The following is a 26,325-nucleotide window of genomic DNA, read 5'->3' on the forward strand; positions in this document are numbered from 1 at the left end:
TAACATGCCAGAGTCATATCCTTCCACATTTCAGGAAGATGCTGTAGATTCTCACTGAAATAAACAGATTTATGTTCGGTAAAGACAGAATAAAGTTTTTTTCAATTAATTTTATTCTCAACATCAACTTCAGGATTTTGTTGGGTTTTTTTTGGTGATTTGTGTGGGGTTTGTTTTGTTTTGTTGTTTGTTTGTTTTGTGTTTGTTTTTTTCTTTGGGGGGGGATTTTTGTTTGTTTGATTTTTGTTTGTTTTTGAGCATGTGGCACTTTGGAGATGGAATGTCTATGACAACAAAAAAAAAAAATGAAGAGTGTTCCAATGAACTGAAGCATACAATTCTGTTCTGATAAGAAATGTAAAGACAAAAAAAATAAACAAATGTATTTTATGTAATTATTTTATTTACCTATCACTCCATGAGAACAAAAACTCCATATAAAAGAACTATCAAATTATACTATCGGCCAGTACAATTTCATTTTAATCAACACCAGTGATATGAGTTTCCAGAAATATTAGTATGTCATGCATTAGTCTTGGAAATTTTTATAGCATCACCTGTTAATTCTGAGATGGATTTATCACTTTTTATCTTAAGAGAAAATGTGTAACTTCATACTAAGTTTCCTAACCTCAGGTTGCTTTCTTCTGCTACATAAAAATTGTTGCAGTGGTGTGAAAGCAAAATGGAACTAATTTTATTTAACATAATTGAACTACCAGTAAAATAGTATTCCTGTGTATACTTCAGCAAATCCTTTCAAAATTTTTACTCATAAACTGTTCCATTTTACTTATAAGAGAAAGCTATTATTTATAACTGATCATTAAATATTAAGTGGTTAAAGTTTGCAGAGGGTCCTGAATTTGTGACATTATTCAAGTACTTGAAAGCACTTGAATATGGCAATGGTAAGACATAATCTCCTTGCTGAGCTACACACTGTGGATTGACTTTCAGGTTCCTATTTCTTCCATGTCACCTCAGCTTCAGTTGTCTAAACTAAGTGTACTATTAGTTATAAACACGATGGTATTCCTACCACCTGTTCAACACCATTTTTAAAACCACTTGTTTCTGAGTCTGGAGCTGGGGTTATCATTTTAAAAGATATTTGTTAGAAAGTTTGGGCAGAAGGAAAGAAGAACTGAAGAACTACCAAGCCATGCTACGAGTAAGATGTGTAAGATATCCTCCTGTTTCTCCTACACATTGTAAGTATGTTTTACTCTTGTCAATGTGTATGGGTAGCTATTTATGTCATATGTGAAATCTGTTTTGAAATATAGAATGAACTCAAACCCGTGGAGACATTAGTTCATTATCAGGTGTCTCAAGCATCCTTTCTAATTAGAATGAGTACAGGGAGGATATTCATACTGTCAGGTGTGAAAATATATGGAGTAAATGATGTGGAATGTACATGCAATGAGAAATATGCATATTAATGAAAAACAAAACCTATTTGGATCTGAGGTTTTATAATCAAAGCCAATTAGAGTAAGAGATAGTTTTAGGTTCAGCTTTTGTTAATTATGGAAGTGTGTAAAAGTATCAGAGGTTAATTTTAATTACACATTTTTGTTCTATCTAATCTATTATAGCTTAAATTTGAATGCCATCACCACAGAACAGATGCTGCCCGCTGTCATAAAATAAGCTTTCATTTACTACATTGACATTTAGTGTTATGATGACTGACACTTTCTATTTATCTTGTGATTGACATGGTGGGATGATGAACCTTGGCAGTATATTAAAAAGAAAAAAAAAAAAAGTTTTTTAAGTGTCGTATTCATTCAAAATAAGCAAGTCAAATTAACCAAAGTCCTCATCAGGTTCACCTTTATGGACCTATTGAAGTATTGGGATATATAATATATCTGCACAACACATACAGATACAGAGCACACTGAAGATTTTCTTGACACAAAACTCCTCACTAAGTGTAGTTATCTGTAAAAAATTGTAAAGTTTCATGGAAAAGTTTTGATTTTATCAATATTTATCTTAAAATTAAAAAAAAATGAAAAATTAATCATATATTTTCCACTTTGAAATTATTTTTAATCATTATTTAATTCAATCAAATTTCTAATTAAAACTTCAATGTTAAGTTTCATTCTGTTAGCTCAAATATTAAGTTTTATTTATTCTGGAAAAGCAGATGTTTTCTCAGAAGGAAAATTTTCAGATTTAGCACAACAACAAAAGATAAAAGTAGTTGCCTTCTATGTTGGATGGGGTGTTTGTTTGTTTGTTTGTTTGTTTGTTTTTGTGATGTACCTCTGTAGACATTCATAACTAAGCATTAATGTTCTCAAAACTTTAATCTGGGCATCATAGTTCACTATATGCCATCATACCATCATATTTGTATTCACTCAGCATTCTTTATTTTTGGTGATGTTTTCATTTGGTTCTTTTTATGAAAACAGCATGTTGGAGCTTTGTCTTGTAAACTGTATTTCTTGGATTATGAAGTTAATTTTCTCTAAACAGATGAAAGCTCATGTGTGTATTTTGAATCTGAATGGATTTTTTGCTAAAATATCTAAAGAATTTTCTACTCTTTAAAGAACTGGTAAATATGGGTATGTGGGAGGCATCTATTTGCTTCAATTATTTCTTATGCATCTGATAGTGAAATCTTGAACAATTCACATATTGGAGCATTCTGGTTTTCTCTCAAGCTCTTGCTTCTCAGAGATGACTTTATTTTAAAGAATAGTGTTAATTTAATCTGCGTGCTACTCCATGAGATATTGACTTGCCTTTCGCTTTGTCTGTTTTGTTTTGGTTTTAATTCGAAAAAAACAAATGTTAACAAAATATTTTAAAACGACAATTCACAAGCTCATCTTCAGTTCAAGGGATCAGACTGGAAAACTAATTAGGATACCCTTAACATTTTTCTAAAGAAGGGCAGAAACAAAATGTTGCAACAAATTCCTTGCAAAAAAAGTGAAAAGATAATTTGGTAATACTATGAGAGGATTATGCTGCTTCTCTTCCCCCGATATGATCGCTTACTGCAGCACTTTCCTTTGAAATAACAATTATAGTGCTCTTCTGTTGCTAAAAAAAGACTGATGAAGGTTTGTGGTGCTTTTCCTCTCAGTCACTGGCAGCTGCTGTTCTTTAATTCTGCATCCACAGCTTCAATTTGCAAATCATCAGACTCTCCAGTGGCATCACTTAGTTTAGAAGTTAAAGTTGCTCTATAGATAGGGCTTTACTTGAAAGAGTTTGACTCCTAAACTGATAATGGAAATGAATAATTACCAGAGATGTATGAGATTCTTCGTTAAAGATTAAACCTGTGGTAAAACAAATGGATGCTTTTGTTAATATCAATTTTCCCTATGTTAGCTAGAAAGGCAAAAACAATTATAATGATATGCAAGCAATCTGTAATCAGACATAATTTTCAAGGGCTAGAATATTAATTACATTACCAATATAAGAACAGTTGTATGATTATGTCCTTTTGATTTATTTAATAATGCTTATTAACCTTACGAATGAGAGTACCATTTTCTTTTCTCTGTCAGTCATATAACATTTTGAAAAAGCATATAGCTAGATAGTTTGGCTTTTAATCTTTCTTCTTCAATCTACCACAGAATCACAGAATGTTAGGGACTGTAAAGGACCTCAAAAGATCATCTAGTCTAATCCCCCTGCCAGAGCAGGAACACACAGATGAGGTTACACAGGAAGGTGTCCAGGCAGCAACTGAATGTCTGCAGAGAAGGAGACTCCACAACTCCCCTGGGCAACATGTTCCAGTGTTCTGTCACCCTTACTGAGAAGAAGTTTCTTCTCAAATTTAAGTGGTACTTTTTGTGTTCCAGTTTGAACCCATTACCCCTTGTCCTCCCGTTGGTTGTCACCAAGAAGAGCCTGGCTCCATCCACGTGACACTCAATCTTTATATAATTGTAAACATTAATGAGGTCACCCCTCAGTCTCCTGTTCTCCAAGCTCCAGAGCCCCAGCTCCCTCAGCCTTTCCTCATAAGCGAGATGCTCCACTCCCTTCAGCATCTTTGTTGCCCTGTGCTGGACTCTCTCCAGCAGTTTCCTGTCCTTCTGGAACAGAGAAGCCCACAAATGGACATGATATTTCTGATGTGGTCTCAGCAGGGCAGAGTAGAGGGGAAGGAGAACCTCTCTCGACCTACTAACCACCCCCTTCTAATCCACCCCAGGTACCATTGGCTTCCTGGCCACAAGGGCACAGTTCTGGCTCATGGTCATCCTGTTGTCCCCCAGGACTCCCAGGTCCCTTTACCCTACACTGCTCTCTAATAGGTCATTCCACAACCTATACTGGAACCTGGGGTTGTTCCTGCCCAGATGCAGGACTCGACACTTGCCTTTGTTATATTTCATTAAATTTTTCCCCACCCAACTCTCCAGCCTGTCCAGGTCTCTGGATGGCAGCACAGCCTCTGGCGTGTCAACCACTCCTCCCAGCTTGGTGTCATCAGCAAACTTGCTGATAGTACACTCTATTCTCTCGTCCAAATCGTTGATGAATATATTGAATAATACAGACCCCAGTACTGACCCCTGAGGCACTCCACTAGATACTGGCCTGTTTTCTTCCAAGAGAGAAAAAAAAAAAGTGATTGCCAATACAAAAAGGAAAACACAGCTACTTGGTATTGTAAAAAAAACAAACATGTAGATGAACAATTGTCTGAAAGTCTTGCTCACTTTGAGCACTAGCTGCCATCATCTGTGCCTGCAGTGAGTTACAGGTAAAATACAGTCCTTGTCACATCAATAAACTTATTTACAACTCTACTGTGGAGCTGCCATCAAGAGGTGTTACCAATTTGTAGCATCCAAGTCACAAAACAGACTGCTTGAATTACTGCCAGTTCATTACACTCAAACACTTTTTTATGGGAAAACCGACACATTATCTGTGCAGAATTCGTTATTAGTCTAACTGGAGCTTTAACAGCGTAATCCGTTGAAATGATACATGTAGAAAAGTTATGCTTTCTATTCCTTCTCTTCTGGTGCTGTACTCACTTCTGGGACCTCTGGCAGATGTCATCTGCCTGCTGGGGAGATATGAGGGGTCATCATCACCCTTTCTAGAGGCATTTTGATGCATTTGGCAGCATGCTCTGTGCCTTCCTCTTTCATCCGAGGTTTGCAGTCTCACTTTACATCCCAGTTTTCTATGTAAAGTGAGTTGGATGTCTCTGTACATAGAGTAAATGTTCTGTATCCTCTGTGCAACTCTCAGTTTACCTAGGTCTTATTCCTCTGCTGACCATCACTTGACTACTGATGAGCTTTTTGTATCCTTGGGATCTCCAGTATTGTGCCTGCTCCTTCAAGTCCTCTGCTGTCATCCCATGCCTGTGTTCCACCATGCTGTCTACATAGTCTTCGACAGTCTTCCAGATGCTCAGACTAACTGTAGTAGTAGAATTAGACAGTTGCTGGTACAGCACAACAACATAAGCCCAGAAAAATTCTCTGGTTACCTCAAAGCAAACTTCTGGCTTCCTGCAGGAAAGGCAATGCCATATTTTCTGGGCTACAAGGCCACAGAGGTGAGCAGTTGCTTCAGTGATCATGAGGTCAGAATACGCTGGGGAGATGCATAAGCAGGATAAGTGCAGGGTTATTTCTGCTTATGCCTTTCTGTAGTGCTCTTTCTTTTTCCCTTCTATTCCTAGACCCACTCATGTATTAAACTAATGGAGAGAAATGAAACATGAAAACAAAGAAGTCAGTTCAAAGTGTTGCAAGGTTAAGTCAGACATCTCTATCTTGTTTTGGAGGATGTGGTGGGAAGATAACAAGGATGTTCAGCAGGTAATTCATAGAAAACAAAACAGAAAAACAGCAAAACAAAACAAACAGAAAAACCTCAGCAACGGAAAACCAACAAAACTCAAAACCCCCACTTTTAAATAGAGCAAGTAGGGAAGACAAACTGTGGGGGCAAAGAAGTTCAGTACAATCCCTAGGAACAAGTGACTAGATTAGCGATAGCCTCTGGTATTTTGGAGACAATCTCATGAAAAAATGTTTTTCCATCTCCAAAGCCCCTGAAATACGAATGTTTCCTCTGACAATTCCTCCCTAACCTGTGGGAGAAGCTAGCATGGTAATTCCTTGCAATACCTGCCAGAGGTAACACTGTGCCAGAAGGCACACTTGGTCATGCAAAATGCAGGTAGGCATCTTTCTGTGTCGTATCCCATGAACCTGTCTGGCTGGAGGTCATCTCACAGTGTTTATTTGCTTAAAATGCCTATTCATTTGTAGCCAGACTTGCATTACAGTGATAATTCACTTATTATGTAGAAAAAGAAACAGTTTTCCAGAATCTTATTATCACTGTTTGATTAATGTATGGTATTAGAATGACAGCCTTTTCCAGAAAATGTCAAAAGTGAGTTCTTTTTAAATGTGCTTGAACTAATACTGATTCTGTCTGATGAAGAAACTAAAAAGTTGTCTCAGAAGAATCTAGATAATGCAGTCATTAAATCAATATCTTCTGTTCTGGTAATGACAGAATAGAGTAGCAAACTGTTATACAGATGCTTAGATAATGTTGTCATCAGTCTTGGAGATGATACCAAAATTCAGTTTACTTTTCTAAAAGCAACATAAGCGATTAATTTTAACTTCAGTAGTATGTAAATTTACAATACATTTTCTGCTCTTTTGTTTGTGCTTATTCTTAGTTGGTGGGTCTGCATGACAACACTGAGGATCTCAGCTCTCTTTGAAAACAGGTGAGTCTGTGCTGTGAAATCATGACAAAACTAGTTGATGAACCTGTCTGTGAGAATCCCTACCTTAGTGGAACTTTAGATTAAAACCAGTTTTTAAGTTACCTCTAAAAAGGTCAGCCTGTGAGAGCTGAGGGTCAACATCTATTTGTTGAGCCCAAAGGCAAAAGAAGTGAGATAGGAATAAAATTTATCTTGCTGTTATTACAACCCAGATAAGGAGAAAGGCATACATGTAGCCCAACTCCTCTCACAATTTAGCTATGCCACAGATTAGACCAACCACAGGAAATTCTGTGCAGCTGCCCAATGCTCCAGCAGACCAGAGGATGAAATCTGAACATCGATCTTCCCTTCTTCCTAACTACTGGGAACTAATAATCTTTAAGCATTTTATATGTATATGTACATATATATATATATATATATATATATTTTTTTTTTTAATAGGAAACTACTTGTGTGACTAATCTATTCAAAAATGCCCTTTAAAATTCAATCATTCTACCACCAGGTCTTTGCCTCTTTCATCAAGATTAAAGGTAGATCCATACTAGCCCACTACCAGAAAAAGATTATTATTAAGTAAGCCACAGTGAAAAATAAAAAAAGGCTTTAGGAAATAAGTGACCTTCTGTGCTTTTATTTAGACACTTCATTCTTCGCCTTCTTTAATTCTTTTGTGGATTTATCCCTTAATAAACAGAACTGAACTTTTATCACCTTTGAGCATGCATTTACACTCTTTAATTACTTAGACTCTTTTGGAACCCATTCATTAGCACTGCATAGAAAATTATGAAATATAAAGAATATGTAAAACAGGTTTCACAATGCATCACATGCAGTTCAGTGTCAGGGCCCTACAAACAGTTCCTGGGGAAAAAAAAAACATAATTACATGGAAGCGAATTTTAGCAGAACAAGAACTAGAATGCACAGAGTTATTTTGAAGTGAAATACTTTTATAGGTGCTAATATAAAAAAAAATTCTAAACATTTATAATATTTTTGAATTATAATGCATAACTAAACCTGTGCAGAAACTGTTTTTATTTTCTTTTAGAAACAACCTAATAAAATATAATTAAAAAGTAATTTTATTTGGAAAAAAAAGTGAGCCTAGGGAAAAGGAAACTGTCAGCTGATATCTCTGTGAAATTTAATCTGTGAAATCATTGTTGCCTGCCATGTCAGATCTTTTTCATTACAAAATACTGCTAAAGTATGCTTATCTTTAGCTTTTATTATGGACAGTACTTTATAATAGAGACAGTCACAAACACAGCAAAGGGTGAAACACCACATGTGGTCTATGTTCATTTGGCCAGGTATTAGCATGAAAGCGATCCATGCTTTTAATAAAATGCTTATTTTGTTATGATAGCTAACACACAGATGCTAACTACTGCTGGTTTTAAAACCACTGTGTATCCACTCCAAATTAACTAAACTTTCTTACTGAAAACTATACTCCACTCCAAATATTATAGGTTGCTACAAGTTTCTCAAGACCATAAGATAAAATAGGGGTTTTTGTCATTTGGGTCACATTAGAGAGCTTGCCAATTTTCCCAAGTTGTTGATACTTTGGAGAATGGAGTAGCTACAGACATCAATTAAAATCTGTAAAATTCTGGAGTAAAAATTGAAAAAAAAAAAAGGATAGATAGATAGATAGATAGATAGACAGACAGATAGATGGATACTTACAAATTAAAGCCACATTAAGCTGGTTAAGCTGGAATCTAAAAATTACCCCAGAATTATAAGTTTGTTATTTCGTCACTTAATTCTAACATGGACAGATTTTTACAGACTGTGTACAAAAGCAATGTAAGAAGTCTAAGTGTTTCACAATACCATGAGTGATTACTGGTAAAGTTTATAAACCTTCTGATGAGTTTTAACATGTACAGAGGAAATAAATCCCAAATACTTCATTTATTGTGGTCAAGTGAAAGAAAATCTAATCTTGGCATTGCTTAAATACCTACTGAACTCACTTCTGAGGTTAGTATTTTTTGTCTCATTTCTATAAATCCTGTTCAAAAAAAATATCCAAAACAAAACTGAAATCAAAGCAAAACCAACCAACCAACCAACCAACAACAACAACACAACCAAAACACTCCAAAATAAACAAAAAAAAAAAATAGATCTACACTATGCTAACCTAAAGGAGTAAGGCAGTATAGTCTGTGACATCAGCTAATTAGCTGGACCTTGTGTTTTTTTGGAGGGATGGGGAGAAAGAGCACTGATAAATATGCTGGCTTGTATCACCTTCCAAAGAGTTCAGAGCACAAATCTTTGGTCCTGTTAAGACTAGTTTAGAAAAAGAAATAACAAAATAACAAATCAAAGCTGACCACAGTAGCTTTTACATCTTTGTTATTCTATACATGACAACATGCTGTGTATGCCTATTAGTGCTAGGCGTTTTGGGTACCTGCAAATATGAAATTGGTGATTAGTATTAAGTAAGGGAGATTTTATCCCATGGACATATTATTTACCTAATGTTGCCAATATGCATACAGAACATCTAGTATGCGTGGGGCTGACTGGTGTTTGGAATTCATACATACACAATTAATGCAGGAACACTCTCAATTACAGGCCTTATGAATGTATGACATATCTGCCAATGCTTGTAATTTGTCTTCATTTTCCAACACTGCTAAAATGCCTGTAAAGTTAAATATTTAGCCACACTGTGGTTTCCAGAAAGGCATAGGTCAGTGAGAGGAGAATTCAGACAAACAGCAAGAAGATTTCTACACCGCTATATTCAAACCAACAAGCTGCTTTTTATCCTGTGCTTGTCAGCTCTGCCACCTTGCTTATTGGCTATTAGATTTCACAAGTTTCAAGTAATATAATTTATTCATCTTATAAACTTGTTGCTCTATATCTGCTTGCCTGTGTTGATAACATGATATCTCACTGCCTTTGAGTAATGAGTAATAGAAACCTATCAGAAGGTGCAGCACTGACATGCAAAGGTGTTTCTGAATGCAACTATATGTGTGCTTACTCTTTGTTGTGGTAACATGTCATGGGCTGTTTTAAATCACTTCTTGTCATGCAGGATGGTACTAGCATAGCATCTAAACAAACATTTATTCTACTTCGTTCACCTCTTTTTAAGGAACAGCCAAGACTTTCTGTTTATTTTACAAGCTTCTGTCGATTTGATGGATGGCTTGCTTTTCCATTTGGGGACAATTTCTGAGATCTCTCATGTCTTTACTCCTTTCTCTTTAAGTTCTGAAAGAGAGGAATACGTTTCAGAAATTTACAGTCAACAGATGGCAGGAGAAACAGAAACAGAAGGAGAGTAAAGTGATTAGAGGAGCATCATAGATCTCTGTTATAACACGGTGCTACCTCACCTTGGGATGCTGTATCTCTTCTTTATCCACTAAAAGTGCCCGAAAGAAAAAAGCTGCCTGCTCAGTGTTACGAGCAAAACAGATCTTCCTTATCTGTAGTCTCTCAGATTTGAGAACCTCCAGCTAAACACTGTTTTTGAAAGGTGGTGAACAATCTTTCTGTCTGGGAAAAAGCCAGCTGTGACAGGCAGGCACTGCAACATCCACTCATCACTATCTTACAGGTTTTCCGCAAAAGTGGGCATCATCCCAGGATTGAACAGGATATACTGTGAAGGTGCTGGTCATTCATTATGTTTGAAAAACATGGGATTAGAGTCTTTATGGGGAGAAATAATGCATTAAGTAATCATATGAATTAATCCTTTCATTAGGCAGAGAAAGGATCCAAGGAGAGCATCAGATGTGGATAGTTCCCTTGTCCAGGTGACACTAAGAGGTAGCAAGAAATGAGGACCTAATCAAAGCTGGAGAAGGACAATATTCATGGAGAAGTGAAAAGTCTAATTCAATCATATGCTTCTGTTTTATCAACATCAAAGAAGACTACACTGCCAAGTCACTTTTTTATTGCTGACATTAACATGAAGGAACAGACCACTTCAGTAGTGGATTTCTGTCATTCATAATTATACTTTTTACAACTGCTTCTAGGCTGGGTGAAGTCATGTCCCAGAAGGGAGATGAATATGTCCAAGCTGTGGATTTGGTGCCATTGGTGATTTTCTGAAGGAGAAATTGGCTATTCCAGGGTGGGAAGTTTATCAACAGTTTCACTAGGAGTTATTTGCCTTGGATCAGAAGATAAGCTTGATAAACTGGGGATATTTATTCTGGATCTTTGAATTGCATCACATCATTGCATCACATTGCACTACATAAGTTAAGGCACTGTTCATCTCCATCTTTTTTTTACAATTAGAGAAAGAGACACAAATAGACCAGCTAACAACTGGTAACAACTGAATTTCCCAATTTTGTTCATGATTTCAATGAGTACTGAGATTTTAGGTATGTTGTGCACAAGGAATGGGACCTAAAATGCATTTTTTATTTTTTAAAAAGAAACAATATATAACGAAATCTTTTATCAGAATACTGGCAAGGCAGTGATCATTAACAGAAAGTTTTTTAAAAAAAAAAAAGGTGTATAAAGGGTGGTTATTTGATGGCAATGCATATCAGTCACAAAAATCAGTAGGAAGACCCAATAAAATATCAATAGCAAGTATGAGAAGGATAATAATAAGATTTTTATTTTTTATTTTCTTTTTTTTTTTTAAGTTAAAAGAAAACAAATACTCAGTATGGTGTTCTGAGCTCACTGGTGTGGAAGGCAAGAAGCCAAAGAGTCTGTACATTAGAAGCGAACTATTATGACATGTTACCACTTACTGCTTTCCTGGGCAAGCATTTGTTCCTCTGCATTGTAGGTGCACACAAAAGCTAGCACATAGTTAAACTCAGCTCCATTTTATTGCTTGTAACTTTTGCAGATGTTCAGTTGGTAGAGATATTTGAGCCATCTGGTTGAGTGAGCACAACTTCACAAAATATTTCACAGTAAGAGTGAAAAGTAAGGATGTAGTAAACTGGATAATAAAAAAGCAAAGTTCTCCTGGAGAAGGAGTGGGTTATGGACCCTCAGAAATCTCCTAGCAGAGAAAATGGTTTAATACATTCAAAACTTTTAAAAGTACTTATAGATGGTAGAAATGGGATATCAGCAGGGCAAGGTATGGGAAAAGATTTTAAATGGAAGTCAGGGAAGGTGAATACTGACCCTTAGTCTCCAGTCATTTGTCATCCCATCTGATTTTTCTGTTGTGTCCTTGGAGGTCTTGTTTCATCTTCTCTCATTTTGATTTTACTGAAGTTTCATGCTTCATTTGTCTTTTATGGTGTATGGATAAAGAATATGAGAATCTACTGTGGAAACTCAATATGAATGTATGAGTGGCAAAACAATGAGAAGGCCATATTATGACATTTCTTTGTACAGAAATACGGAAATGTCAGTTAATGCCACAGTCTTGCTCAGGAAGATTTGTTACATGATGGACATTGTTATAAAATGCCTATAAAAGCCTATCTTAAAAATTCTAATATTTATTTCTGCTTTTGGCAATTACCAAGTAGATTAGTCATGCTTTTATATGTATTTTAGCTTTTTCTGAATGTTTGTCATGAAATTAATTTTCACTTTAAGCATTTAACGTGAGTAATACTCTTCAGCCAGGAAAATTTTGTTTTTATTTTTCCTTTGTGGAGCACTCACTACTTCTTACACTGTGAACCTTTGAACCTCCCCCCAGTTTCTCCTAATTACTGCACCAGCTAGAACAAATCAATTTGTTTTGTTGCAAGCTTCGTGTGATTATCTTCCATGGGCATGCATGTGAACACAGCCAAGCTACACAAAGGCTGATAAATGAGCCATTTATTTGATACAGTAATAATCAGATTTATCAAAGGCTTGTGCATTGGCTGCATTACAGATATATTAATCAGAAAGCTTAAGCTGAACTTCCTCAAGGTGACAACTTGCTACGTCTTTCCTGAAAGCCTATTTTCTTCTGTGATAAGTATAATACTTTGATAATTGTAATCCCTTGTGAACAACATTTAAGCCACCTTGAAAAGACTTTATGTTTGCCTCAGATCATTTTTTTAGGGAGCATCCAGGTATTGTTTATGTTTTTCTAGCTGTTTTTCTCAGCATGGATAAAACTTATTGAGTACCCTTGTCAACTTTTGCCCTCTTAACTTGCCGTTTTAAAAAGGGATGAGAAATTAACAGACTATTCAAAAGGAGGGATGTGCTTGAATTAACCCTACACTGGCAGCTTGATTTTTGATACCCATGTGATCAAAACTTCCCTCACACTCAGAATTTTTAGAAGATCAATATGAGTGTTTACTTGGTGCACTGATTTTTTTGCTCCTTCTCCTCAAATGTGATAGAGGATCTAGTGCACCTCACCAAAAACTGTGGATTCTGCTGTAGCATTAGGTGTTGAAGGGAATCCTAGAAATACCCTGCTGCTCCAAAGGAACTCATCACCTTAGCTGCCTCTCCAGCCATTAGGTTTCTCTTTAATTTTGAGAATCTTGAAAATTTTCCAGCTTCTACTGGCTTGGGAAGGAGGCACATTTTGATATCTCTTGACCCTTGTGATGTAGAGTAACTGTGTCTGTTTTCTCCTATGTAAGGATCAATATTTTATAAGCTGGTAATTAAATATATGCACCAATTCAGTTGCTGACCCTAATTATACTTGCTCTTGTCCCACATGGTTAGTTTTCTTACATACAGTAAGTTTACCTGGAAATACATTATATACTACCCTCATATCTTTAAAGAGAAAATAGAATGGTTTATTTAGTACTTTACCTGTAACACCTGTAATTTTTGCCTCTATAAAAGGGATTCTGACTTTTCATTCCAGTGATGATTTTCAGATATGGTAAATATGGAAATATGGCTTGATGTTGTAGTGAGAAAACAATATTAAAGCCTACCTATTTTTATGGGCTGTGTATCTTGTTAGCTCATTCTGCTGCATAAATTGAAGAGTTGAAGAAGGAGATATCTTTCTGGAAAAACTCATGCTATGCTTCATTACTTATATACAGAGCTCTTTAATGTGACATAGCTCTTATTTAGTATCTCTAATACGAAGCATAAGGAAGAATACCTGCACCTCAATTTATTAGGTGAAATGTTATGTTAAAAGGACAATTTTTTAAAGTAAGTATCTTATGGCTTCTATTTCACAAAGCCACATTATATTTGTAAATTCCAGTGCATGTTTATTTTTCTTCAGGTGGAGATGGTAAAATTTGATCAAGAATACAAGTTAGCTTTTAAATATTCTAACCTTGATACAAATGCGCAATTTCCAACAAAGTGCAATTCATAATCTTATTCTATCATATCATTCAGAAGACAGTTTAAGAAAATGTAGGCCATGCTTTTAGTGAATATATGGGACCACAATATAAACAGTGATTAGGACTGTTTCCAAAAGAGAGAATTAGAGCGTAATGCACTTACTTTGGATACGAGGTATGTCACTCTAAAATTGTGATCTCACACTTTCTCAGCCACTCCCTAACCTTTAAACACCTTGATTAGGAAAATTATTTATAGGGCTAAGTTATTCCTTCTACATGTATACAGTGCTGCCCCTATTTAAGCTGGACCTAAGCTCCAGTAAAGCCAGAAAAAAACAATCATTACATTCTCTATAGTCTGTAGGCATCTAGGTTTTATATTATTTATTTATTTAGTTTTTAATATGTAGATTTTTATCTGATTAATTAAAGTATTTTATGTCTTAATCTTGACTTTAGAGCTAGGAAACACAGGCAGAAAAAGAGATTTTTCAGGTCACACAGAGAAACAGTGGAAGAACATGGCATATAACACATCTGTATTATGTCTTCCCTTGTTGCTATCTACTATATTACTCTGCTAATAAGAACATTTCTGTCTTTTGCACACAAATTAGGTACAATAATTTGACTGTTCCCACCACAGGCTGAATGGTAGAATATATTTCTGAGCTTAGATGTGACAAGTGTAGTTCTGAAACTGCAAATTGTAGTTAATGAACATTATATTTTCCTCTGCATGGAACTTGTTTAAAGGTAGTATTGTTAACAATCTGTGTGAGTGTATTTGAAGGTCAAAGTGTATATTTGTACCTGCTTTCAAAATGATTGGGTAGAAAATTAGTGAGCTGGTATAGGAATATATGTGAATATGAAATGTCTCTTCAGTATTCTGGAAGACTAACTGTGAAAGACATTGATAGATTACCCAGAAAGTCTGAAAGCTAAAACTGTAACTGTGCTCTGTAATCTTCACTGGCACCATTATCAAACTTTTTCGTGGATTTTCATAGATCAGTAGGAACAATGACACTTATGGCCTGGTCAGTTTCTGACTTTCTTTTGTTTTTCATTGCTAAGCCACGGAGTAGTGGCAGCATTGTTCTATATAGAGAGAATATGCTTCTGTTTTGCACACATCAGTTTTATTCAGTACTTGGTAGCAAAAAGCACACCCAATGCTGTATGTGGAGTCTTGTTAAATGAATTCACCTTTTTTCTTTCTCTAGTCAGTATTAACTTCTGGCTTTCAAACACTGACCCAAAGGAAGTTCATGTGAACTTTTTTCTGTCACCTGAAGGACCAGAAGACACAGTGCTCCTTTGTCATGACAATTGGCCCTACTACCCCAAGATGGCCAAAATACCCTGCTTGCACCTTGTCAAGATCCAGAACATGTTGTTCTGTCGCTTGTATAGTGCTGACAACATAGCCATGCTCTGTGGCTGCGCTCACATCCACCATGCCTAAACAACTTTCTGCCTTCCCCCGATATTCTTTAAATCCTAATGTTTTTGCTCTGAAGCTCTAAAATCTTACTATAGAATGAATATAGTTACAAGACATTTTTGAAAACTTAAGTTGGAATTTACGGAAAACTCAAGTATCAGCCAAAAATTGTTTATCTGATGAGTTAAGAGTTGAATATAAAACAATATTATTTCTTTACCCTCCAACATACATGAAAAGTTTATTCTTCCTGATATTCAACATTGTCCTTCAAACACCCTCACATATAATCACAGAGAATTGTCATTAGTGGCCGCACCTTAATCTTTCAATTACTCTGTGATAAGCTTCTGTATTGTAAAGCTGTTGAATTATTTAATACTTTATTATTCAACTAACTGCACTTAGATCATAAAATGGTCTACTTTAACCTTAATAATCAAAGATGTTCAAAGTTAAAATCTAGAATGAAGGGTATGAAAGAATATGAAAAGACCATCTTTGCAAGCTGAAAAATCTGCTTACATTTTCATTTTCTTTCTGAAACACTTTATTTCATTTTGGTTTTAAATCAGACACCAGGCAAAATTGCAAACCTTGGCATCTGAAATTCACTGAAAAATATATGTGCATACATTTAAATAAATAATAATAGCTCTAAAATATGACTGCATTTATGCAAAATAGGTTTTAAGATACACAGTGCTCCCAGATTGCATAAAACAGTGTCTATGTTCTCTGAATAGTATTTTTTCACATGCACATCTAAGGACAGACTAGGCACATGGCTTCAAAACCAGGTTCTTGCAGCATTTCCAAGCCCTGTTATTCCCTTGAAATAGTGAAATGTCTCTATTCCTAGAGCTGTTTCAATATGTTCACTCTGGAATGGACCTAATAAGACCAGATTTTTTTTTCTTTTTTCTTTTTCTTTTTTTTTTTTTTTTTTTTTTTTGGTGTAAAGACAAATGACCTTATTTAGACGTCTACCTTCTAAGAATTCAGGTTTCTCAGTAGGAGCAAAGGAATGTGTCTGATTATCTGTCAGCTGTGAACATTTCTTCAGCACTTGCCACAGGATCACTAATGCAAAATATCCAAACCTTACCACAGGGTGTTGACACGTACCCTGCAGAGTGCCCATCCCCTGTAGTAAGCTGGGCATGTGGCTCTGTGTGTGGCCAGTCTCACCATTCAGATAAAGTCCTGTCAAGCCATGATTGAGGTCCCACTTGTATGGAAATAAGTGAAAGATGAGCCGAAATTGCTACTGTCATTTTGGTCTGTCCCCAAGGGAGCATGAGGGATCTGAAGCCTTGCTAGTTCAGAAAACATGGAACAAACAAAGGCCAGAGTGCGGATACTAATTTGTAACAGCTGAAAATAAAGTGGAACTGTCAAAGATCCAGAGAAAAAGAAACACTCATATGATAAGATTAAAAAGTGCTAGGAAAGCAAGCAGAGAGGGGAAGATAACTCAGCAATGTAAAGATTTGGCTCATACCAAGGTGCAGCAGAAGTCAACCTTTCCCTGTCTGGGTGACAGCCTCGATGGAAGCTATTTAGTCAGAAACTGCACAGAGTGTGATGAGTATGTTGCTGGTTTACCTGACAAGTTAGTTGTAGCTCACTACTGTATATACTCAACATAAGCAATTGTTTCATGCTTACAATCACTCTTTCAAGTCTCTGATCCTAATAAAAAATATCCACATAAAAGAGATCCATATATTTGAGGACTGCAAAATGGCTGTTTAGTTTTTGTTGGGTTTGAGGTGTCCATTATCTATGGCAGAATGGAGAACTGCCCACTGTAGGAGATCAGGTTTAAGATCATCTAAGTAACCTGAAAGTGCACAAGCCCATGAGACCTGATGAGATATATCCATGGCTCCTGAGGGAACTGGTGGATGTGCTTGACACTATCCATCATATCTGAGATGTTGTGGCAGTTCACTGAAGTTCTCATTGCCTGGAAAAGGGGAAACATAATCCTCATTTTTAAAAATAAACAAAAAAAGAAGACCTGGGGAACTACAGGCCAATCAGTCTCACCTTTGTGCTCAGCAAGATCATGGAACAGATCCTCCTGGAAACTAAACTAAGGCATCTGGAAAATGATGTCATGATTGGTGACAGCCAGCATATATACATACAATTTTTTGTATATCTATATATATATGTGTATGTATGTATGTATGTATGTATATAAAGATAAAATAAGACTTGAGTCTGGAAAAAAGACTGACATGGGATATCGCAGAGGTAAGTAAAATGATGAATGGTACAGGGAATGTCAATGATTTACAGTTATTCTCTACTTCTCAATGTATAGCGGCTGAGGGCATCAAATGAAATGAGCAGGCAGAGAGTTTAAAACAAAAAAGAAGTTTACAAAATGCATAATTAAATTGGGGAGTTCATTGCCACAGGATGTTGTGGATGCCAATAATATTAATGCCTTGAGAAAGCCATTAGACAAGTTAATAGGGAAAATATCCATTAGAAGATGTAAAACACAGTAATTTGCGTCTATGTCTGGCTCCAGAACTATCTCATCACAAATTCCAAAGGTGAATAGATATGTGAAAAAAGTACAATCTATGTTTCTCCAATATAATGATACTCAGGTTTTTTACTTTCCACATACATTTTAAAAACATACCTTGTGTAACCACAAAATCAGATATTTTTCTGTTTATTTTCATCTGTTAAAGACATATCATTGTTTTATTTATAAATATCTAATAATTAAAAAAATAACAAGTATCTTCATATGAGGAAGCTGTAATGGATTAATCTTTTTTGGTTTTTTGTTTTGGTTTGGTTTGTTTTTTTCTTGGTTTTTTTTTTTTTTTTTTTTTTAAAGTACAGTGTCACTAACTTCTGGTAGCTACTCTGAGTGGATATCATTGAATTTAGCTAGGTTATTTCCTTTATATTTGCATAGATTTTTCCTATAAACTTTTGGTGGTGTTGTTATTGTTGTTGTTGTTGTTGTTTTTACTGAACAGATTAAAATAGAAAGATCAGCCATACTAGAGATTCACTGAACAATTCCCTAGGAATCTTCAGTGCCAGGTTGAGAAGAAACACCGTTAAAGATATTTTCCTTAAAATCATGTATACTTTTTAGCATTTTAAGTTTTAAGCCATGGCAAGAAAAAGATTCACAGTTACAACAAAGGTTGAGTATTTCTATTCTGTTTCAATGTGTCATTTGTAAGAAATTTGTTTATCTGAAATGGGAATTACTGAATTACTGTTGAAGAAACACACAGTTATTTTTTCAGACCTGTAAGTGGGCACTGTTGGTTTCTCAATATGTATAATAAGTTTTAAAAATTAGATCTTCTAAGCTATGGTGCTGTCAGAGAAACTGGAGTAGCATTTGCACTCTGTTGAAGCACCAGACCTTTTTTGTAAACCACATTTTATATAGTCCCTTCAATTCCCATTGTTGTCCCCAGATGATCTAAATTGTTACTTTTCCACCATGTAACAAAGAGACTTTTCCTTGTCTGGTCTTACTTTGGGCCTGGCCATACAAATTAACCTGTCCCACCAACAGGGGTGGAAATGGTAGGAAATGCCAAAAGTCCATGTGCGTATCCTAACCTGAAATATAACTTTGTAATTGAAAAAATACTGTTTAACTTGAATATTTGCAATGTGACATGAAATATGTTGTTATTATTATTTTTATGCTTTTAAGGTCATTCAAGCAATCCTGGTAACTGAAAACTGGTATTATAATTGTCCTTTTGTCCAGTCAGTATCAAATTCGCTAAATGTCTGATGTGTTTGTTCAGTCATGTCAGACAATAATGCACTTAATTCATTTTTAATGGGATGCACTTCCTTCTCATTTGAATCTTGCAGAGATTCAAGTTGCTGATTGTCTCAACAATAAGGTTGTTTATATCATGGGTCCTTGTTATTAATCTCTCTCTTTGTAGTTGTTATTATAGTCATTAAAATCTTTATCATGAATTTGTGCTAAATAGATGTACAAACAAAGTGTCATGTACAGTCTCACTATAATTGGCTACTGCAGAGACAAAGAAGCTGCCAATAATGGTCTGATTTTTCACCCTGGGGCCTTGTTTTATATAAATGATACACCCACACTTTGACCTGAGGGGCCTACTGGATGCATGTTCTAATTTTGAATGGAGAGTGTGGGTATACTGAGCAAATTCAGCTGACATTTGTTTATCTAAAATTGTTCATAGTGTCAGTGAGTCAATTCTCTGAATACATAAAATATTAAAAAATGAGCTTAAGTTATGATCTTGCAAAAAACTATGTTTTCACTGAAATAATATTCTGTCCTTCCTTTTCCTTAATATTTATGGTAATGCAGGATATCCATCTGGGAAATTATATTAAAATATTAGTATTCATCTGTTTAAGTTGCTTATTGCCCAAAGACAAAATATCCTTGTTTGTTCACCTCCTAGTGAGCTTTCCTGCATTTAGGTTAATGGGATGGTGCACAGGTTAATGAGGTGTATGTCTGTGGAATATCTACTTTTATACATCTTTTGTAATTAATGATAGCTTTTCAATTCTGAAATCTCCCTCTTCACTTGTTCATTGTCAAAAAACAAATATGAAACCAAGACTAATTTTTTTTTTTAGGTAAACATAATTTGGAAATTAAAGTTGATAAGTTATATATTTTCTTATCTGCATTTTTTTTTTTCTGAATTGACCTCTTTTTGTTATTTAGAATACTCAGATATTCATTTTTTTGTTCATTGCAAACACTTCCTATCTTCTCTTCCATCTGTGAGTCCAATGCTCTCTAGCAGGTTCTTTTAGGTATTCTACATGAGGAAGGTTTAAAGTTTAATGCCAAATTTATTCATCTGGAGATATTTGACAGTACACAGGATTTTGATTCAGAGCAGTGTTACAGCAGTGCACTGAAATCACAACACAAGTACTCTGTAGCGATTGCAACATATACCCAGAGCACAATGCAAATGTTATTCCCTGTACCAGTCTGTATATGCTCACCATCAAGATGTTGCATGTCCCCAGTCATGAGGAAGGAACATCTAGATTGAAGTCACCTATTGCTCTCTTCAAGGTTCATTTTGTTGCCTGTTTAATTTTCGAATCTATGTTGGGCTGAGCCACATACACACTATCCCCATCCTAGGTCTGTGTGGTTTAGGATGACAATGCTATCTACTGATTATTGTAGCAAATGACATCAATGCAACCACTTGACCTGGTCAACATGCGTAGCCTTTCGTCTATAACAACCCATCGTCAGGTCTCCTTCGTGTTACATCCACCTTCCTTTATGACTGGTCTTCTGTGTTTCATGAGTACATCGCCCTTGCTTGACTTCTTTGAGCCTTCCACTGCACATGTTTTCTGGCTGGTCACACTAGTTTATGATCCAACCTTTTACATCTATTATATTCATTTTTAAAGACTGTCATTGGCATTCTGTATGGTCTACTCTACTTCCATATTGTATGATTATGTACATCATAGTTTTGGTCGAGAACATCAAATGCTTTCTAAAATTTATTCTTAGGTCTCCTCTCCTCTCCTCTCCTCTCCTCTCCACAGTTTGTTTTGCTATCCTGTAACTGTAGCTCTGTCTAACAAAAGGAGTGTACATCTGCATGGCCCAATAACTGTAATGAAAAATAAAAGGTGAGGACACTTTATCATTCTGTTCCTGGGTTTTTTAATTTTTCTGAGCCAATTAATATCTCAAAAATAACACCCAAGTCCAGAAATTAGCACAAGCAAGGGCAGACTATGGTTTATGTTTGGTAGCACAAACACAGTTTATCTCTGTGCCATAAAATAGTCCCAGGAAATATTAATTGACTAGGAAAGACATACCCATAGTAGATTTGCCCTCTGTCCATCTACTTATAAACACTAAAATTTTAGGCACTTGATACCTCCAAGATTATTTCTTCATGACAAATGCATTTGAAATCTGCACAATATGTTTTAAAAAAAAAACCTGTGTGGAGGAACTTACATATTCTTACATACATCACATAATCTGTATTTTTTTAAATTAAATACTGTAAAACATCACCCTGTCAATTTCAACTGGTACACAGAAGTTATTTGCTGTTTCTATGTATTTTCTAGGAGAAAAACAAAAAAAAAAACAAACAAACAAACAAAACAAACAAAAACCCAAAAAAACACAAAAAATAAAAACAAAAACAAACAAACAAGTAAAAATTAAGGCGCTCAAAGGGAGAAAAAGCAAAACTATCTTACAGGTTTGTAAACTGTTTCTCAGGTCCTTTCTATAAATGCTTATGGAGACATAGTTTTAAGCAATTAAGAGATGACAAATTAGGAATTTGATAGATTTCAGAATTATTGACATTTTTTTGTTGCCTAATTTATTTTTACACCTTTCAGTCCTCAAATTATTATCTTAGTTATACTCAGCTGAACAAAATATTTCTAGAAACTGTCTCTGCAAAGTGATTCAGTCAGAAAAGAACAGATATTAAATGAAAAAATGATGAGTTTTATAAGACTATGGGCTTCAGAGTGCCACTCTTTTTTCCCTACCTCATAAAAAAAATTAGCAGTTGTATTAGAATGGATCACGAACACATTCTCTGATATTGTTTATTACTTGCTGATGGTAATTTGAAAGAATACCTCCTGCTCACTCCTGAAGATGAAATTTCTAGTCAAGAACAATAGTGTATGCTAACAAAAGTCTTAATAAAATAAAAGAAAAAAAGAAAAAAAAAAAAGAAAAAAAAAAGGAAAAAAAGGAACCACATTATGCTAAATATAAGCCACAGGTTTTGACTGACCGGCTAGTTATTAAATAGTGTCATGACTTCACTCAATAAAATACAGTGGGTTGCAGACATTAATCTTGTTGAATACGACTGTATGAGTATTAGCTATGATATTAGGAACAAGTAAAGTAATATACATTGCTAACATTTTTAGTCTACAATATCATTTCATCTTTCATCCTTATTACAGAATACACTGGTAAAGTCATTCATCCAGTTAGCTCATTGTGTCGGCATTTTTTCTTTATTCGTGTAAGTATTAACTACAATGGAACAATTTCTACTTGTAGTATACTCCTTTTTTTTTAGTAGCCCAATACACAAAGCATAGCCGATCATGTTTGGTTTTTTTCTTTTCCTGCACCTTTCAGATTTATTTTTTAACAGAGTCTTGAACAGGTTGTTAGCATTGTCATAATTTTACTCCAGTTCTGATATTAAAATGTTAAAAATAGGTATTGAAACATATATATACAGAACTTTTCTTGCTTTTTCTCAAATTTAAGGCAGGTGTCTAGAAAATACTGATATAGCTGAAGTATGTATTAAGACATTTCATTTGTAGTATTACTTCTTATCTTTCCCTCCACTACCCTTGTCTTTCGTAATTCAATTTCCTAAATTGTCTTGTTCACAATGATTGCATTTAAAAACTCTTAATGTGCTCACTCAGAGATGAGAATCACTGTTTATAACTTGCTGAGAAATTTTTAGAGTCAAGATAAAGACTAGCATAGGTCTACAATATTATTTATGCCAAGTATGATAACAGTTAGAAAAACTGCAGAATTCCTTTTCCAAACTATTCTGAAATTTATTCAGGACTTATTTACTTATATATATATATATATACACACACACACACACACACACATGTATATATACACACACGCACATATATATATGTGCGTGTGTGTATATATATATATGTGTGTATATATATACATATAGGACATAGAAGAAAGGGAAGATTTATCACCAATAAAAATACAATATTTCAAATACATATTTGAACTGTTTTTCCACTTTGTCCACTATTTGCTTTTTCCCAGAAAACAGGGTGTAAATACTTCTTATTCAGAAAGGTAGCATTTTACAGTTATTTCTCATGAGTGGAAATTATTAATAAGGTATAAGCTGAGGAGAACTCATTTCACTTAAAGGCTCCCAGTTTCAAAAAACCCCCAAGTTTTATTGTATTTTATGTTTAGACCTGACCTAGCAGTAAGAACCTTGAAATATCTTTCACCGTGTCTGGATACATATGTCGTGGATGAAAAACAGATTTGCAGGTAATATTTATATTTAGAACAGGTGAAAATTCACTTATATTGGATTTAACCAGTGATTAACTATATACCTTTTGTGTTCAATGGAGACTTGTGGCAGGACTGGAGGCTACATACTGAAAAATAAGTGTCTTCATAGCCTTAAGTTTTAACAATTATTTAATCTTCCATAAAGTAGGAATGAAATGCATGGATAGATAAAATGTGGAGAGTACTGAAGAGGTCAGCTATCAGAAAATTAAGTTCCCTAATTTCTATTTCACCGAAGAAACTTAAATTAGACTTAGGGGGGCTCTGTGTATGATGTGACCAGGTCAATGACTTACTGTGCCTAGTGGCAGAGCTTAAGGAAGAGATGGAGAGACTAAGGAGCATTAGGGAGAGTGAGGAAGAAATTGACTGGTGGGGTCAAACTCTTTTGACTCCTAAGGGTGTGCAACAGGAGATGGCAAAGCCTTGTCCCTCCTGCCATAAGGCAGATAGAGCAGATCTAATTGATGGGGAGGAATGGAAATAGGTCCCTGATTGGAGAGGTAAAAGAACCCTCTCTCGAACCCCATCACCACCCTTGGTGCCCTTAACAAATAGATATGAGACCCTGGACCCTGAAAATCAGGCAGAGGACAGCCAAGAAGATCCACCTGGAGAGCCCCCTGGATGGACCTCATCTACAAAAAGGATTACAACTGCAGCTGTAAGAAGGAAAAAAAGAAGAGTGGTAGTAGTCGGTGACTCCCTTCTGAGGGGAACAGAGGGCCCTATATGTCGCCCAGACCCATCCCACAGGGAGGTCTGCTGCCTTCCTGGGGCCAGGGTGAGGGACATTAATAGAAGACTTCTGAAGCTAATTCAGCCCTCAGACTACTATCCCCTGTTAGTAGTCCAAGCTGGCAGTGAAGACATCAACAGAAGAAGTACTAAGATAATTTAAAAAGCCTTTAAAGCACTGGGTTGATCAGTTCATGGGACGGGAGCACAAGTGATATTTGCCTCAGTTCCTGTGCTATCTGGGATGGATGAGGAGCTAAATAAAGAGAGGAGCAGAAAAGCCCATCTCATCAGCAGGTGGCTTAAGGGTTGATGTCACCGTCAAAATTTTGGGTTTTTTGACCATGGGGCAAACTCCATGGTACCTAGTCTCCTCAAATCAGATGGGCATCATCCTTCTAGGGAGAGCAAGAGGACTATAGCCCATAAGTTGGCAGGGCTGATCAGGAGGGCTTTAAACTAGGTTTGAAGGGGGAAGGGATTGAAAGGGGGCTCTCCAAAGATCAGCCTAAGGATGGAAAGCCTGAATTAAAAGTGAGATCAGCAGCCCACTTGAAGTGCATGTACACTAATGCACACAGTATGGGCAACAAACAAGAGGAGCTGGAAGCCATCGTGCAGCAGGAAAACTATGACATGATTGCTATCACAGAAACATGGTGGGATGACTCTCATGACTGGAGTGCTGCTATGTGTGGCTACAAGCTCTTCAGAAAAGATAGGCAGGGTAGGAGAGGTGGAGGGGTGGCTTTATATGTTAGAGAGTCACTCGACCCTGTTAAACTTGAGGTCAGCAGTGACAAGGTTGAGCGCCTGTGGACCAGAATCAGAGGGAAGTCCAACAAGGCTGACATCCTCGTGGGTGTCTGTTATAGACTGCCCAACCAGGACGATGAAGGAGATGAATTATCCTACAAGCAGCTGGCAGATGTCTCAAAATCGACAGCCCTTGTTCTTGTGGGTGACTTTAACCTGCCGGATATCTGCTGGGAGCTCAATACTGCACAGAAGAGGCAGTCTAGGAAGTTCCTAGAGTGTATAGAGGACAATTTCCTTCATCAGCTGGTAAATGAGCCTACCAGGGGCAAGACCCCGCTAGACCTACTGTTTACAAACAGAGAAGGGCTGGTGGGAGATGTAGTGGTTGGAGGCCACCTGGGGCATAGCGACCATGAAATAATAGAATTTTCACTACTCAGAGATGCAGGGAGAACCATTAACAAAACCTCTACGCTGGACTTCCGGAGGGCAGATTTTTGCCTATTCAGAAGCCTAGTTCAGAGCATACTCTGGGAAACAATGCTTAAAAACAAGGGGGCCCAGGAGGCGTGGACATGCTTCAAGCAGGAGGTTTTGAGAGCACAGGAACAGGCTACACCAGTGTGCCGAAAGGCTAGCCGGCGGGGAAGACAACCGGCTTGGCTAAACAGGGAGATTCTGAAGGAAATCAGAAATAAAAAGAGACTTTACCGACTGTGGAAAAAAGGACTGGCTACTTATGAAAAATTTATGGAAATAGCTAGATCATGCAGAAAAAAAAATCAGGGAAACAAAAGTGCAATTTGAAGTTAATTTGGCCAATTCTGTCAGGGATAATAAAAAGTCCTTCTTCAAATATGTTAACAACAAAAGGAGGGGCAAGGAAAACCTCAATTCTCTGTTGGACTTTGAGGGAAATATAGTTAACAAAGATGAGGAGAAAGCTGAAGTACTTAATACTGACTTTGCCTCAGTTTTCACCAGAAAGACAGGTGGCCCTCAGGACAACTGGCCTCTGGAGGTGGTCGACCGAGATAGGAAGCCAAATAGGCCCCTTGTATTCCAAGAGGAAATAGCTGGTGATTTACTGAGCCATCTGGATCCTCACAAGTCTATGGGACCAGATGGGATCCATCCTAGGGTGATGAGGGAGCTGGCAGAAGAACTTGCC

Source organism: Nesoenas mayeri (assembly GCF_963082525.1).
Source record: "Nesoenas mayeri genome assembly, chromosome: Z".
NCBI classification, from domain to species: Eukaryota; Metazoa; Chordata; class Aves; order Columbiformes; family Columbidae; genus Nesoenas; species Nesoenas mayeri.